The 18,226-nt window shown below is 45.1% G+C and overlaps 1 protein-coding gene across 3 annotated transcripts in view; it reads left to right on the forward strand.

The window, feature by feature from the left end:
- EVL (Enah/Vasp-like) overlaps positions 1-18,226 on the forward strand; it is a 134,383-nt gene that overhangs the window by 42,658 nt on the left and 73,499 nt on the right. The gene's annotated exons all lie outside the window — the stretch shown is intronic.

Raw genomic sequence — 18,226 nt, forward strand, 5'->3', positions numbered from 1 at the left:
GGGAGCTCGGGAAAGTCAGGAGCCCCAGAGACTAAAAGGTGCTGCTACATGTGCTTTCAAGACCAGCTGTACCTCCTGAGGCAGACGGAGTCCAGGTGTGTTGTTCAGAGTGTGTGTCGGGGGTCCATACAGACACAGCACTCGGTCTGGAACTGGGCTCGTGCAGCTCTGTGGTCTGTGTTGGGTTTGGTAACTGCTGGTCACGCGGCTGTCAGGAGTTCATCCTGTACCCGTTTACAAGTGAGAGGAGTGTTTTCACCCCAGTCAGTCAGTTCAGGGCCTGCCAGACGCCAGGACTGATCTTGCTGTGTGTCTCTGAGACGAGCCTGGCCTCCGGCTTCATCGCCACAAGGGCTGGAAGAGAGGAGAGATGACCTGCGTTTACTCGAGGAGGCCCAGAGGAAAACATGAACTCTGGGAGCTTTTGCATCCTTGAAGATGGCCCCCAGATGCACAGGCTTCCACCCGGAACACCCGGAAGGAGAACCAGGAGCAGGAAGGTGGCTCCCGCCTGGGTGTTCCGAAGCCCTGTCCTTCCTATTTCACCCTGTGCGGTAGAGCAAAGGCTGTGTTCTAAGTCAAGATAGAGTCTTCCTGAGAGATGGGGAGATGGGGAAAACTGTGTGGTTGGGAATGCTTTTATGAACAGGACGTCGCACAAACTATGATTCAGAGAAGCCTTTGTGCTCAGGGATGAAATTCCTTTCCCTAGAGAGAGGGTGCTTTCGTAGTCAGATGAGCCTTGGAGCACTTCCAGAGCCCCAGAGTGACGGCGGTGTGTTCTGTGAGGGAAGCAAGACTCCTAAGGTAGAGGAAAGTAGACACATTTTGCTCCAGTTGATAAAATTGCTTGTTTTCTGGTCTTGGTTGGGCATTTATGATAATTAGATCTCTCAGTTCACCCCACTCTGACGGAAAATTTAAATACAGCCTGCTTCAAAGAAAGGTGGGAAATGCCAGGAACATATCCCAGTACTTGGGGACAGTCCTTTGCCAAGTTGTAATGCAGTTCCGTCCACGGCCAGTCCAGCTCCTCTTTGTCTTCTGCGAATGACGCCCTCTGTGGCCTGACTGCGCGCGCTCTCTCTTACAGCTTAACTCCCAGGAGTCTTCCCTCTGCTCCAAAAAACGGGTTTAGTCACAGATCTGCACCTACCAGTTGGCTTCCCCATCTCTGAACCATTGTTTCCTTCCCATGAAATCCTTCGAGACCCAGCACTACACGCACTTCCTTCAGGAACCTTTTCCGACCTCTGTAACCCAAATACATTTCTTTTACCGAACTCCCATACAACACTCAAGCTGTATAGCACATAATCTAATATTTAATGTTTCTCAATCTTATCTTCTTGGCTAGATTGTTACTGGAAGGCAGAAGCAGCGTTTCATACATCTTCATTCCATCTGTCACATTTGAGCAGCGCTGGATGTAGCCTGGCTTCTCAGCGCTTTTTATTTATTCATTTTTACTACTTTTTGAAAACCTCCTGCCATATGCCAGTCATTGTTATAGGCCCTAGAAGGGGACGTGGCAGGAAAAAGGGCAGTCGCTGCCTTTTGGGTGTCTGTTCTTTTCTGAGCACGGAGGCATGATTGGGATTTTGAGAGAAATACTGACTCTGGGGCGCAGGACCCGCTTGTGCGTGGGCAGGATTTGTCCGGGCTAGTCGGTCAGCAGTAAGGCCTAACAGGGCCCACTGGTAGGACTCACAGAGGGGTCTGAGCTAGTGAAAGCGCATGTGAAGCTTAAAGAGTCCTCACATATTTAAGTGAAAAGTGTCTGAGTCTTCCAGACTCGTGTACAAGGAAGAGAGCACGTGTGTGAGTGTCCCTCTGTGTTCCAGGCACTCCAGGTACCATCTCTAATTTTCATAACATCCTGTGAGCGAGGCGTTACTATTACCATTTTTGTCTAAGAGGCACCTAAGATTCAGAGAGGTTGGGTCGCTTTCTCAAAGCCGCACGTCTGCTTAGCAGGTAAAGCTGGAAATTGGATCTAGGTCTTCTAACTAAAAAGTCGATGTTTGCTTTAATCATTCTGACCTTAATTTTGTAAAACAGTCCGTCAGGTATTCTAGCACTATTTGTTTTGTGTAATGTTTCATTGAATAAATGAATGTACTACATCTGTCGAGCCTTGGCTGTGGTCATTGTAACCTGCTAAGCACTTTATATGCTGTCCTCATAAGATAGCTGCTCTTCCTGTCACATCTGTTTCACAGATTTAAAAAAAAAAAAAGGCATACTCTGGCTTGTCCAGCGTCACACAGAGCTGGCGTTTGAACCCAGGGCCATCTGACTCTGGGACCTGTGCTTTTGACTGCTGTCTTAGTCATCCAAGGGGCTTTTGGGGTGGGGGGTAGTTCTGTGGTCAGTTGTTTGATAAAAATTGCACACACACACCCCACCCCGGAAAGGGACAGCACATAGTAACATAAAGGCTCTGGGAAGTCTTATGGGGCAGATGTCTGTGTGTGTGTTTATTTTGCCCCTGAGTTTCCCACATATGTTTGATGAAGGAACTTTTATTGCCTAAGACTTAATTTTAGTTTAAACTCTGGAAAATCTTGCTGTAGTGGAAGGAGGATCTGAGCCTGGGAATCTGAAGAGGGAGGAGAAAGAGAATTTCAGGGCAAAATACATAAATGGCAGAGGATAATAGAGCCAAAGATTTGAAGTCTCATTTGGTGTGAGTTCAGGCTCCTGCTCTAACTGGCTATGTAATTTGGGGCAAATCATTTACTCTTTTTGGGTCTCACTTACCTTGTCTGTAAAGGGGGTTGTTGTGAGGAAAAGTGTGATTATATATGCAAAAATGCTTTGTAAGCAGTAAAACTCAAAAAAAAAGTTTCAGTTATTATTTACCAAGTTCACTTATGTTGTAGTACCTAACACAACATCTACCAGCTGTTTGAAGGACCTTTAACTGTTGTTGGATGAATGAATGTTGGATGAATTTGTATCTCTGGGTTATGTAGCTGGCATGTTACAACTGATGTTTTTCTTAAATAAGACTTCGTTCCTTGAATTTTCTTTCTAAATTGTGTTTTTGCTAGTTTTTATGTTTTAGGAGTTTAATGAAGTCACTCAGTTGGAAAATCAAGACCATGTTTCTCTCATTCACTTTGTTGTACCCCAATTTGGATTGCTAAGGCACTTTATCTTGTGTTTTCCTGACATGTCCCTGGCAGCAAGAAAATTTTGGACAGTTGCAACCAAAATGGTAAATTCCATTCAACAGTGTGCATGTGTCGGCTTTTTTTTAAGAGTTTCTAACATATCACCCTCTTGATGTAGTTACTCGATGTTTCCATGATGAGGTCTGGCTCTTTAAAGGACCGTCAGGAGGAGAAGCTTGCTGTGGTTTTGCATACAGTGCAGTTCTTAGCAATGGGGAGTGCTGAGATGTGGCAGGGTGTTCTTTACCCGCTTTAAGTAAGTCATTCGTTTTTTATCAGCTGGCCAAAGAGACAGATGAGCTCGAGATTGTGTCAATAGGGAAGATGCTGCACAAAGATCAAGAAATTTTTTGAAGGAGAGGAGCAATCAGGTTACTTCCTGGCACACCTGTTTGTTTGCTGGAGTAGCATTGTTATTCTTAGAAGGATTCTAAATTCTCACAGCACCCTTGAGCTTGTGCGTCACGCTTGTGGCCCTGCTTAATCCAGCCTTGTCCACAAGCCTCATTTTTGCACTGTGTGAACTAATGAATTCCTTTTTTCCCATTAGTGTCTATCACAACCAAAAGAATCCCAAATAATAAAAACTGCAGGATAAATAAAAGGAGACTGTAATCTGTATCATTTTTAACCCCAGAGGAGATGACTGTCCAGTCACCTGCAGGACTGTCAGAGCGTGTTCGCAGTGCTGTATTCTGTCGAGGTGTTTAAGAGGACTGTGGTCTGAGGCACTGTTATGGAAGGAGACACGCCCACCCCCCTCCCCCGATTCATAGGCTGAAGCCCTAACCCCCAGTGTGACTGTATCTGGAGATGGTGCCTTGAAGGAGGTATTTAGGGTTAAATGGAGCCCAATCCATTAGGAGCTGTATCCTTCTAAGAAGAGGAAGTGATGCCAGGAGAGCTGGCACACACAGGAAGGCTACGTGAGGACACAAGACGAAGGTGGCGTCTGCAAGCCGAGGTGAGAAGTCTCCAGAGAAGCCAGACCTGCCAACACCTTGACTTGGACTCCAGGCTCCGGAGCTGCTAGAAAGTAAATTTCTGCTGCGGGGCCACCCGGTGTGTGGAGTTTGTTACGGCCACCCGAGCTGACTAGTGCCGGCATGCTAGGAAGGAAGGAGAGAGGATGGCGAGTGACTAGGGATCGTGTCTGAGGACAGTCTGTGAAGGCAGTGGTAGAATGGAAATGCTCTTTAGTATCCTCTGGTTCAGAGCTCTGGGAGCCACTTTTTTGGGCACAGTATTTACTTTGCACTTTCCTGAAGCAGATGTGTCAGGGTCCCCAGAGGCATTTCCAGCAGGAAAGGGAAGTCATGCTATGAACACCCTGTGTCCCAGGTGATAGTTATCTTCAGTTATCATTCAGAGCTAGACCTCAGCGACCCAGCTATTTATTCAGCTAAGTGCCAAGAGCTCTGTTTATAATGTATTATTTCATTAACACCACACTCAGCGACTTAGAAATTAACTCCCTTTTACAGATGAGGAGACAAACCTGGAAAGGGTGAGAACTTGGTCTTGGTCACCAGGGTCGTTCTCAGCCCAGCCAGGGCTAGAACTCAGGGCTCATGATTCCTGTTCTGCTGCCTTTTCCTCCTTGCCCTGTAGGGAGGGGAAAGTGCAGACCAGGGAAGGCTGGCGTGGAAACCGGTCCTGGGTGGAATGCCAGTGGATGGAGAGTCAAAGGCAGCGCCAGGGTCCTGGGTCTCTAGGGTACCAAGGCCGCAGGCCACCAGCTCTGCCATTTAATCAGGCACCATGTTGGCCGTGCCTTATGTTGTGGCAAGTGGAGAGATAATTGCTAAAATGGGCAAAGCAAGTATGGCAGGTTTTAGACAAACTGGTGTTTTCATGCCATTCTCTGGACAGACTTCCCAGCTCCGCTGGGCTGTAAATGCCTGACCTGCCGTATCAAAGAGCAGGCGCAACGGACCGAGACTGGCCGGCATGGCGGGCCAGCAGCACCAGCCCTTGTATTTAATACCTGCATGGTCTGGACGGCCAGGGCTCTTGTCCCAAATCAGTTACTGTATCAACGTGGCAAGTGGGGCATTGTATTTCACTGTCCCTTTTAACCCTTACACTTTTTTTATTTTTTTAAGCTAGTTTTATTCTTTAAAAAAATTAAAGCTGCTTATAGTAAAAAGCTCAAGCAGAATAATGCTAGAACCTCACCAAGACCCTGAAATTCTCAGCAGAGGCCACAGCTTGGGTGTAAGCTGTCTGGGACGTCTCGGGTACAGTTTAGGACCCTCTGTGCCCTGGGATTTCGTGTGTGTGTGTGTGTGTGTGTGTGTAAAATCCTGTTAAGAAAGGATCTGCCTTCTTTACTCGCAGTGGTTAAAAATTAGGTGGCAAATTTACTTCCTCAGGAGCAGGGACTCTGTCTCCTCCAGTTATTCCCCACGGGCCCAGAACTGGCCCCTGCAACAACAGTCCGAAAAAGGAAAGAGTCATTAGCCAGGACACCAAATGAGCATGAACCCGGAGGAGAAAAGGATGTTTGTAAAGAGCAGTGGCAGTTTTCAAAGTTAAACTGTGGGGCAGTGACCCCACAGATGATAAGCACTTTGTTTTGTGGGGGGAGGTAACTAGATTTTTTATTTATTACTATTTTTTTTAATGGAGGGACTGGGGATTGAACCCGGGACCTCGTGCATGCTAGGCACCTGCTCTACCACTGAACTATGCCCTCCCTGCTAATGAGCACTTTTAAAATGAGATTCCTCATATAACTACCCCATAATTTCAGTTTTTCTAGTTTTTCCACTATCAGTTATGATGAAATTCAGTCATTTTCTAATTACAACAATCCTTGTCAGTCCTCTTAAAGTGGAGCTTTAAATAAAATGAATAACCTTGTGTGTGCTGCATGTTTAACAGAGCTAGATTTGCTCAAGTGTTGAATAAACCACCTGCAGGAAAGTTCTAAATAAATGATGGCGGTGAGGTCTGTCCCTCCACACGAAGGGGCTCGTCAGCAGTTTCCTCGCCTGGACTCATCCTCATCTTAACCTGCTCTGTGCTCTCTGGCTTGTGTGCCAGGCGGTGGCTTCCAGATGGTTTTGCTGGTTTCTGCCCCTCTGCAGGCTCACTGCTGGGCCTCAGCTCAGCGGACAGCTCAGTGCATGGTGACCCTGTTACTAGCACTTTTCTCCCTCTGCAGATGCTTACAAGCTCCTTTTCTTTCTCTGCTCTCTCTCCGCTCCCTGTTTTTGTGCACTCTAGAGATTACCGTATTTTCTCTCTTGCTCTCCTCCTTGTGCCTTGCTTGTAGCCGGCCTATGGAGCTGACTCCTCTGCCTCCCCCTCCTCTCCCTCTGGGCGAGGCCAGGCCCCCTGGTCCCCACTCAGGTCCACCTCCTCCTCTGCCTCTGGGTGACTTCTGTTTCTCACTGTTTCCCCGTATTTTGACCATAAGCATTAGGGCAGGGAGAGGAGGGAGTGTGGTTGCTCGCCTGCTCCTCGGAAAGCTCACCTGGGCAAGCAAAGCCTGACTCCCACACGACCAACACACTTCGCTCCCAAGAAGTTACACCTTTAATGGGTCTTCCTGCGCTTCGCTTTTCCATGTTCCCACCTGCACCACACATCAAGCAGCCAGGCCTTCGCTGGGCTGTTAGAGACCAAGAGGAAAGGCTTCTCCTGGGTGCTTCTCCCTTTAACTCTTCATTACCTTCGCTCCCTGTGTTTTTAATTTGTTTAGTCCGTAAGTAGCTCTGAGCTTTCCTAAAAGTCACTCAACTGTTCTATGCCTCAGTTTCTTCCCCTTTCAGATTAGTATGACACTGTAGGCATGGCAGGGCTAATGAAGTAATGGGTGTGATGATACATAAACTATCACAATGTGAAGTCACGGTGCTGTTACTGCATTAATAATATATGAACACATAATATGTAGTAATGTGTGTTTAGAAATGTGTGTTGTCATTGAATATGAATGTGACTGTTACTGACAATAGAGGTCCCCCTTCTGTTTTTCCCTTTAATTCCAAGACCAAGAAAACAATCAATATTAATTAAAGGGAGAAGTTGTTTGGTAGAGTGGAGAGATTCATTTGAAAGGACGTTGAACTTTTTTTCAGGTGTAAGATTATGCTCTCCCAAGCTGTGAGATAAAGAGCAAGTCCTTCCTGCAAGCGTTCAATGAATGCCCTTCTTTTAATATGGTGATTGATAACTTCCTTGTCTACTTCGCAGAATAGTTTGGATAATTAAGTGATATAATGTATCTGAAAATACTTTATAAACTGTGAAGTGTGATGCAAACATAAAAAAAAAAGGCAGAATGTTGGCAGAGGGAGGGATGGGGCAGAGCTTGTGGTACCACGACCTGGGTTCAGGGTGTCCTGCCACTTACTAGTTGGGCGCCCTTCTGTCTCTCCCTGAGCTTCAGTTCTCTCATATTTAAAATGTGAAGAGCCTGGTATGCAGCAGGTGCTCAGTAAATGTCTTTAAAAAGAGATTATTGTTAGATGTATATCCTGGATGTGACATTTTCATATTGCCAAGTGGATTTCACCAATGGATTTAGACCTCATAAGTAAATTTGTCTGTCTTAGTTTATTTTCCCAGGTGTTTCTGGTGAACAATTTTTTATTTGTGTGAAAATAATAGTACCTCACTTAAAATCCTCTCTGAGAGTTTTGCTTTTGATTTGCAAAGAACAGAACATTTCTAAAGTGTGGAATTAATCAATTAAGCAATGACAGAGTGAACAGAATTGTGGAGAGTGTTGCCACATTCTCTAAAGCAGCTCTGACCAATAGAGATCGAACACAAGCCACAAATGGGAGTCGTGTGCGGAATTTTAAATATTTAATAGCCCTATTAAGAAAAGTAAAAAGAGCAGATAAAATTAATTTACTAAAAGACAATGAAATAATGCCATTTACAGCAACACAGATGGACCTAGAAATTACCATATAAGAGAAGTAAGTCGGACAAAGACAGATACCATGTGATATCATTTAAATGTGGAATCTAAAAAAATGAGACTTATTTACAAAACAGATTCACAGACATAGAAAACAAACTTGTGGTTAACAAAGAGGAAAGTGGGGAGGGCAGGGGATAAATTAGGAGTTTGGGATTAGCAGCTCAAACTACTATACACAGAATAGATAAACAACAAGGTCCTACTGTATAGCACAGGTATATTCAGTAACTTATAATAATCGATAATGGAAAGAATATGTAAAAGAGTATATATGTATAACTGAATCACTGTGCTGTATACCAGAAACTAACACAACGTTGTAAGTCAACTATACTTCAATTTTAAAAACCTAAGATTAATTTTAATAATATATTTACTTAAACTACTATGTCTAAAGCTTTATAATTTCAATATGTAATCAACATAAAGATTATTAATGAGGTATATTAGATGATTTTCTGAGTCTTTGAAGTGTGGTATGTCTTTTACACCAGCATCACTTCTCTACTTGGACTGGCTGCATTGTGGGGCTCTTGGTCACGGGTGGCTCGAGGCTGTGGCATTGGGCTGTGCAGCTCCCTAGTCCCAGTGAACTGAGAAGGAAGTCAATCAGAGATCTCTGTTACATTGTTGCATTTGGCAGATGGACTTGAAAGTACTGGGCCAAATAGAATTTCCAGATTTATGCAGTGTTCCTTGTTCTGTGTTAAGTTTGCCTTGATGTTGGAGGTTTCCAAATACTCTGTGAATTGCTAACTTCTCTGTTCCAGACAGGAGCATGGTGGAGATGCTGCCCCCTTAACCCCCTCGTCTGTGGGCTTAGTGATCTCTGAGCAGGCAAACGTACCATTGCGGGGTCGGCAGCAGCCCTGGGCTCAGGGCCGTTCATGTGTTTTCTGTGGTAGGAAAGTCTCTTTTTGGAGATTAGGAGCTCCTTTGAAAAATCAGTGGAAGTTATTAGCATGATCCCTAAAAAAGTATAACATGCTTGAACCAAACACTGCATGCAGTTTCAGGGGTTTGTGGACCCCTAAAGCCAGTCTGTGCACCTCACTGTGGAACGGGTCTGGCGTGTGCCCATCTGCGAGGGAAGAATGGGGTTGGGGAGTCACAAGCTGCCTTACTGTGCGCAGGGTAACTGGGCAAGAATAGACACAGAACTGGGACCAGTTGCTGGTCGGAGCTGGGACAGGAGGGGAATTTTACTCTTTTTACTTAAAATTTAAAAATTTTTCATGACATGCAACATTTCCTAAACACAGAGTTTTTGCTTTAAACACACACACACCACAGCAACAATCACCTCTGGATCCAGAAACCCATGAAACTGTCCAGAAAGCTTCAACCAAAGCGGGAGGAAAGTGACTGTGGGCTGAGCACTCTGGGTCTGCCAGCCGGAGAGACAGAGGAGTAGACCAGGTGCTTCCCAAGAGCACGCAGTATAGACGGACCGGAAAACAACCACTGCAGTTTCACCTGAGACGTGCCTCAGGCAGACCGGGGTAGGGAATATCTAAGGCACAGGCCCCGCTGGGTGAGCCCCAGAAAGCTCTCTGTAGAGACAGCCTAAAGGGGGTGACCGCTGGCCGGCCAGCGGGAGGCAACATGGGGTATGCTGGCGATGGGCTCCCCAGCACTGATGCTTGGGTCGGCTGCGCACCACTTCCCCGCAGGAGGCGGGTCTCCGTCAGAGGGCTTTAAGTCAGGACGTGACATTGTCAGATTAGCATTTTATCCAGTGACTCTTGGAACTAACCCCACGGGAGGTGGGTTTGAAGGAGCAATAACTGAGGCAGGGAAGCCAGTTAGGAAGCTGTGGAGTTAGTCCAGGTGAGAACTGCTAAGGTTTCCTCTGGGTTATCAGCTCTTGCTGAGTAATTGGGTGAGGAATAGGAGAGAAAGTCCAGATTGCCTGTCAAATAGATTGTGGTAGCATTAACTAAAACTTTAGTTCATAGATTGCAGGCCAGGATGATAGGAGTTCTTTTAAACTTTCAAATCATGAACTCTGTTATTAGCTAGATCCAGCCTGGTGAAACTGAAGTGGAATTCAGTGGCAGTTGAAGAGAGTCCCCCAAACCAGAAGGCGACCGTCAGATGGTGGCAGTCGTTAGGGTTGGGGAGATTGAATGGACGCCTGGGATTGAATGGAATGTAATTCTGTCTGTCCGCTAAAAAGATCGTATTGCGGTATAAATGAGGGAGAATGATCTAGGGGTAACTTTGGTTTGGCTTTGTGATGGGGAAAAAGGTAATTCTTGCAAACATCAATCCTTCATAGTAATTACTTGCAATGCAGTTTTCTCTAGAACTTCTCCTGACACACCAGGTGAGCTGTAGCTCCCTAGTTGAGAACTACTGGGGAGACTCCCTGTGCACAAGAAAACTGGCCTCTGTGTGAGTGGCCTTTAGTGTCATTAATAAAGCAAAGCGCTGAGCTCCACACCCCCTCTGACAAGCTTCTCTGACAGGTGAAATGTTCTGCTTTTCAAGAATCTCTCCCATTCAGTGTTGTACTTAATCTTCATAAACAAAGTAGATAGAAATAAAGAAAAAGATCAGCTGCGACTTAAAATACCGAGAGCTGGTCATGCTCAGATGGCCGGCCAATCCTGTCCCTCCTTTTAAAGATGAGGCAATTAAGGCCCTGAAAGGTACCTGGCTTGCCCAAGACCTGGAGCAGGTGTAGCTTGTCTCCTGACCCCCTGCTCGCCCACGGCACCTGCCACGTGTGGCTGCGAGGCCGGGCCTGCATCAGAGCGTAATTCACAGGAGAGATGTTACCGTGAGAAGGAGCTACATCAGTCATCAGAAAAACTGCTTGAAACAGCAGTCAGGAAATTTGGACAAAGATTTTTTTCAAGGATTCAGTTTTTTTGAAAATTAATTCATGAACAAAGTAATTACATTTCCTGTCAATGTAGACTGAAGAACTAAGCCATACCAGCTGCCTTCCTAGTAGCAGTTTTGTTGGCCACACTTAAAAGCAGTAACATTGGCTTCAAGAAAAGAGAATTTAAAATAGAATGGGCTTCGTTTTCAGAGCAGGGGAAGCTCTTAAAGGTGACCTTGTGGTTCTCTCACTGTGAGGACCGGCAGTGATGCTCAGAGAAGCCAGGTGACTGGCCTGAAGTTAGACACCTAAGGAAAACAGAGTGCAGCCCAGCCCTGCAGTGCCTCCGTCTCCGGCGCATCAGGAGGGTGAGGGCTTGCCATCAGCGGCGCCTGCCAGGCCATCGCCCAGGTCGTGCCTCCTTTAGCTCCCAGGACAGCCCTTTCAGAGAGACCTGTCCCACCCCCAGGGGCTGCAGGGGGGCCCAGGAGCACCTGGCTAGGGCAGGGCTGATACGAGGCGCCGATTGCCTGAAAAGGTACTGACCACTAAGTCCTGCCTCTCTGCAAAGCTCTGGGACCCTGGGTAAAGTATCTCAACCATCTGGGCCTCAGAAAATATATGAGTATGTATGTGTCTTTGCCTCACCCATCTCACTGATGATGCCGCTGGGATGACTGAGAGCGTGAAACAGGCTTCTTTAAATGCAGATCACTATGGAAATCTGAGTGGTCTGTCTGAGAGTCGGGAATAGACAGCTGCCTACTTCTTCCTTTGCTTTTTCCCTCCTCCCCTTTCTCTCCCCTTCCTGCTTCACTGCTCTCAGTCTGTTGACGCTGCTCTCATATTGGGTTTGTCCTCCAGCATCATTGGAGCTCCTGACCCAGCACGTTGTCTCTCATGCGCGTTTCCTCTGCTGCCCAGGTGTAGTCCCATATAGGATATGACCTGGGACGCCTGTCTGAGGTGCTAGGTTCCTGCATTCAGGTTCTAGCCCTTCCACTAACTTAGACGAGTTGCTTCTCCTCTGTGGGCCTCAGTCTCCTTTATAGCAGGCGTTCTCAATGTTGGCACAACTGACATTTGGGGTCAGGTAATCCTTTGCTGTGGGGGCCTGTCCTGTGCATTGTAGGCTGTTTACGGCATCCTTGATCTTACCTCCTAGGTGCCAGTAGCCTCCCTGGTTGGGAGCCACTGCTTTATATTACAAGGATAACAGTGATATCAGGGCCCACTTGGCAGATTGCTTTGAGCGTCATGTGAAATAAAGAGAGTGAGGTATTTTCTAGAAGCTAGAATAGTCTCCTGCCTTAACACCCGCCCCTGCCCTATCTTCACAGTCGTCGCTTCTGCCTGTCCGGCCTGGGAAGGGCCCCCTCGTGGGCGCCCACCTCGCCCTATGCTGTCCCATCATTGGGCTTGCAGCGCCTTGCTGTATCTGACTGTCTCGAGTGCAGGCAGCGATGTAGCTTACTAAACTTTATCCATAGTGCTTTTCATGGTGCATGTCATTTAGTAGGTGCCCAGCACATGCTTATTAAATGTGAATAAATCTCTCAGTTTGCAAAGCACTTTCCCCATCCATCCTCTCCTTTGATCTTCCCCGGAATTCTGTGAGCCAGAAAGGACTGGGGTTGTTTCTTCCCTTTTGTAGGTGAGCACACACTAGAAAGGAAGGGGCGGGTCTGTAAACCTGGGTCCTGACTTCCTCCTGAGCCGCACCCCTGCTTGAGGGGCTCAGGGATGAGACCAGCAATCAACTGAAGTGTTAACTTTTTCTGCTTTGTCCTGTCCGGGGTATATGAGAAAGACTAAATCATTCAGTGATGTTTGTTCTCCTGTCTGTGTTTATGGTTAATCGGTGGGATGAATTATGGACTGAATCAATGAATTCCTGGAATGCTCTGAGGCCACTGTGGGCACTGATGATGTTAAGTTGTCCTGACAGCTTTTTCCTCCAGCCACATCCTGCATGCATCTCATGAAAGCCAGGTTTACTTCCAGCCTAATTAGAGCAGTAGGTCACCCAGAAGCAGCTCAGAGCAGAACTTAAGTCTTCAAAAGAGACCTCTCTGATTTGATATGATCTTTTTTTCCCATCTTGTCATTGAAAAAAAGGGTTGAAATTTTCAATGTAGGATTCCTCTTTAAAAGCCTCTGAGACAGTGAGCCTGCAAGACTGAAAACCCAAAGACTCAGAAAAACCCTGGAGACAGTATATATAAGAAGGAGGCCTTGGGTTGTTTATTCTTTGGCAAACAGTTATTCTTGATTAAGAATTTTGACAAACAGTCGAAAGGAGTCCTGGACTAAACATCGGGAGGCTTGGTTTCCAGATTCAGTTTTGCAACCACTATTTTGAGACCTTGGACAAATACCTTCAAATGACCTGAGCCTCTTTAAACCCAAAGACAGAAACAAGTCTTTTGTTCAAAATAGTCAGAGTTGTTGGGCCATCTTTGGCAACCATGCCAAAATCTGAGTCAAACAAGTCATTCAGTCCAGTCTCCTACCTAAAGCAGATGTCCATTACACGTAGGATTGAGTGGATGGCCTATGTCAGACCAGAATAGTTTTCTCTGTGGCTTCCCCCTCTGAAAGCAAGAAGCATACCTTGTCCACCTCTGGACTCCCATCGCCTAACAGAGTGCCCAGTTGTAGCCACTGGTCCTCATCATCTCCCTAGGGGTCCCATGGAATAAGTATTCCATCTTTCCATGAGCTCCACTCAGGTCCGGAGCTAGTGTTCACGTGTTCCTTTCATCACTCCAGGCTAGGTAGCCCGAGTTCTCTCAGCCAGCCTCATCCATTATGATTTCTGTCTGCCTCACTATCTTAGTCACCCCCTGAGAATGTTTCCAGGTGGCCAATACCTCATATTGTAATACCGAAAATTGATCTCAGTGAGCCATGTGTGGTCCAGCCTAGAGAGAGCATGGGTTGCATACTCCACAGCCTGTATCGCAAAATAGATGATTCAGGTACCTGATTCAGGTGCTGAGCTCTGGTGTTGAGATGTATATGATACCAACATGCTTTCCTGGTGATTTTTCAAGATGACTTAGGGAGATGTTGGACACTTGGGTAGAAAATCCAGAAATAGGTCCAGACAGGTATGTCAGTTGATGTTTGACAAAGGTGCAGAGGTAATTCAACTGAGAAAGCGGTGTCTTTTCTCAAACAGTTGGAACAGTTAGACATTAATATGCCAAAAAATGAACTTTGACCTAATCCCTACACATGATACAAAAGCTACCTCAAAATGGACTCTAAATCTAAATCTAAGTGTAAAATATAAAGCTGTAAAAATTCTAAAAGAAAACTTGAGACCATCTTCATGACCTAGGGTTAGGCAGAGGGTTTGTAGGCGTAACAGCAAAAGCAACATCCATTAAAAAAACAAAAGATGAACTGGGCTTAATCAAATTAAAAGAATTTTGACTTCATCAAAATCAAAAACTTACTTTATCAAAGACACTGTTAGGAGAATGAAAAAGCAAGAGACAGATTTGGAAAAAATAATTGCACATCACGAAGGACTTGTCTTCAGAATGTATAAAGAACTCTCCAAACTTAACAGTAAGAAAACAACTCGATTTTTTTTTAATGGGCAAAAGACTCGAATAGACATTTTACCGAGAGGATATACAGATGGCAAACAAGCAGTGAAAAGATACACAGCATCATTCATCATTAGAGAAATGCAGATAAAGATTACAGTCACTGAAAGGAGGCAGAAGGCTTGGGAACATTAAAATACTCAAATGTATAGCCTGAGAAATAATTGTTCTTGGGTCAGATTCGTAGACTTCCCTCAAAGCCGAGCGTAATTCACGCTCATGGCAATTGCCTTGAAGCCAAAGAACACGTACACTGCAGCCGCTGCTTTCTGGGGGCGGCCTTTTTACGCAGAAGTCCCCCTGATTTATTTTATTTCCTCTTCCTTTTCTAGAAGGCTGCAGTAACTTGAGAGTTGTCACCCTACATTAAGTCCTTTCTGGTGGGTGTTACTTCTGGTGTGAGCCGGAATGCTGGGATGGTTTCCTTCAGCAGTCTCAGAGTCCCACTAATTCATAACTCATTTGATTGCATTGTATTTGGTGCATTTGGGGTATTTTTTAATCATAGCTGAATTCAGACAATTTACTTACCATAAAATGCACCCAGATTCACCCGCACAGTAGTTCAGTGGTTTTTAGTATATTCAGTTTTGTCACTTTTACTCAGTGAATTTTGGAACATTCTTGTCACCCTGAAGGGCAGCTCTGTACTTGTTAGCAGACCTTTCCCATTTCCCCCAGTCCCTGCCCCCTGGCAACCACCAGTCTGCTTCTGTGACCACGGATTTGTCTGTTTATATGAAATTGGCATTTCACGTAAATTGAATCATACAACGTGTGGTTCTTGGTGACTGGCTTCTCTCACTTCAGCCTGATGTTTTCAAGGGACCTCCTGGTTGTATGTGCATCGCCTTTTGAGATGTTAAGTTGCACAAGTTCCTCTCTACAAAAAGCAGGACTTATGTTAGTCCAGCCCCCTCAAGGGACACAGGTGTAACGGAAGGAACACTGAACTGTGGTAAATGAGAATTGTAACCCCCTACTCCATACAAACATTTCCCCCGATGTGAACAGTGCTTCTCTCTGGGGAGAGAGGGCCAGAGGAGGAGAGTCTTAACTTTGTATCTTTCTACAGTTTGAGTTTTCTGACTTTGAACAAATACAGCTTTACAGCAAGGGATACCTGAGTGGGGAGCTAATGCCTCCCACTTTTTTTTAACTTTCTGTCTTTCTGTTTTAAAAAAAGATCTAATAAAAATCATGTATTTCTGAAACATCACTGGGATTGTTTATGTAACTATTTCTCTCCGTAATTTTTCGGTTACTTCACATAGTTGAAGCTATCTCATATATATATATGCTCGTGATTATTTTTTCTAGTATTTAATATTCCTCTGGATCCTTAATCATGTTTTTGCCTTAAGTTGTATTTGTCTGGTATTAAAATTGCCAACTTGATGGCAGTTTTATATGTGCCATCTTTATATGTGCCTTACAACTTTTCACTTCCTTGTTTTCTGTCTTGAAGTATCCTTTTGTTTTAACTGTCTTGTGTTGACTGTATTACTCTGGTTCTTATTTTTTATCAAATCCAACAGCTCCCTTCTCTTTACCACTGATTTTAACCCATTTATGGTAGATCGTTGCTGTTGCACTAGCACAGCCGCCTTCACACTGCTGCACGTTCATTCCTGGGGGTGTATTGGGACTTCTGGGGCTACACTGGCAAAGATAGTTTGAAGGGAATCAGTTTCCTGAGTTCCCAGTTCTGTGCAGATTCAGCCTAAGACCGGTCCACCTGAAAACCGCTATGGTTTGCTGCTTCCCCTCCCTCACGTCACCTCTCATCCTTCCTCTTTGCTCACTGCATGGAAGAGAGGCGTGTCACCTACCCTTTCCAAATCCTGCAGATTCATTGCCTCGAGATATAGTCACCTTCAGTAGACCCAATGGAGGACTAATTTGAGATTGCATTGGTCCTGCAGGAGAGTCTCCTGAGAGCAAAGCAAGGCCAGCATCTCAGAAAATACCGGAGAGGGCAGCTCGTGTTTCATCCAGCAGCTCGTGCAGAGTGCTGCCGAGCTGTCTGTTCCACAGTTAGGCACTCTCTCACTGTGACGTGTGTAAGCATGTTAGAGCTGGAAGATTAGTCAGACTTTAGATTTGGCTGAATGGTTTGAAAGAGCAAACGGGCTCTACTAGTTAAGTTTTATGGCAGACCTTTTCACAAATTGGGAGAACTTAAGCTCATATACTGAATTGCACTTATAAATTTAACATAGTTAATGCACATATGCCATATGTAATGTTTCTAAATTTTAAATCCTTTGCAACTGTCTATAAACTTCCTGTGAAAAATTGTAGGTGTCACCTTAAAAATGTACAATGTATATAATTTTGCAGCAGGATATATAATTTTTGAAAGTATTTCTAGAGGGTACATAAGCAAAAAAATTGGGAGACCAGAGTATTCCACTTACTTCTGCTGTCTTATTCTGTATTTTCTCTTTTTAACATTTATTTCCCCTTGGGTTTTTTTTTTCCCCTGCCCAACCTTCTAGTGTATATATTGAATTTTCTTCAGTTGAGTTGAAAACTATAGATTCTATTTTTATTCTCCTGGTTTCTACTCCTGACTTATCGTGACCCATGCTTCCACTGACTTTTCATTGTCATTGTTTTAATGCTCATCAGTGTCTGGCTTCCCTCAGTCTTTAACGTGCTCCTACCTCCCTCTGTTCTTCTTAGAGTAATACCCTCCACACACACACAAGTTGATGTAATGTGGAATTTTTGTTCAAAATTATATACTTTCTCTAACAATGGTTATTGATCATCATTGCTTATTCAAACATAATTAAACCTCAGGCAATAAGAGGCTTTCCTAGACTTTTGCGCCTCCCCCATTTTTACAGCCATTGAGAAAAATCATTTTAATCATTTCACTGTGGGCCATTTGGTGGTGCTTATTAGTACACTCACAGTGTTGTGCAACTGTCACCGCTATCCAGTTTCAAAGCATTTTTATCACATCAAAAGGAAACTCCACGCTCATCAAGCAGTCTCTTCCCATACCTCCCTACCCTCTCCCTGTATTAATTATGTTTTTTATGGTTTTTGATGTTTTGACATCTTTAGGGGGCCTTGCTGGCTGTGCCTCTCCCAGGGCTATCCAGTTCCTATAGACAGTAAATTTGCTGGTGAGTCCGCCTTTCACATGCAGACCAACCAGCCTCGAGTCCATACCCTCAGCTGCCTCCTTTATGTAACTCACACGCCAAGCCAGTATTTCCCCTGCCTTATGTCAACCCTGTACCAGCTACCAGACAGCTAGGGGCAGCCCCTGTGCCCCCTGCCTGCTGGGATTGTTCGCACTAGCCAATCCTAACCTGTTTACCCTCCCCTGCCTTTCCCACGGAAACTCCAGTGAAGGCTGTGGCCTCTGCCTTCGCCTCACTCCTTCCCGCCTCCTGACCAGCATGGTGCTTCCCCAATACCAGACCTCTTGTTTCAAAGGAACTGTGAGTAACATTAAACCTTTCCTTCAATGACAGTGTTCTCTCAGTCACCTTTGTAAATTAAGATCCAGACACAAATTATCACCACCATCACCGCCCCACAGCAGAACTAATCTGTGCTCTGTTTCTATAAATGTATCTCTGTGATCTCTGGATATCGCTCATAAATGGAATCGTATAATACGTGGCCTTTC

The sequence above is a fragment of the Vicugna pacos genome, chromosome 6, assembly GCF_048564905.1.
Source record: "Vicugna pacos chromosome 6, VicPac4, whole genome shotgun sequence".
NCBI lineage: Eukaryota > Metazoa > Chordata > Mammalia > Artiodactyla > Camelidae > Vicugna > Vicugna pacos.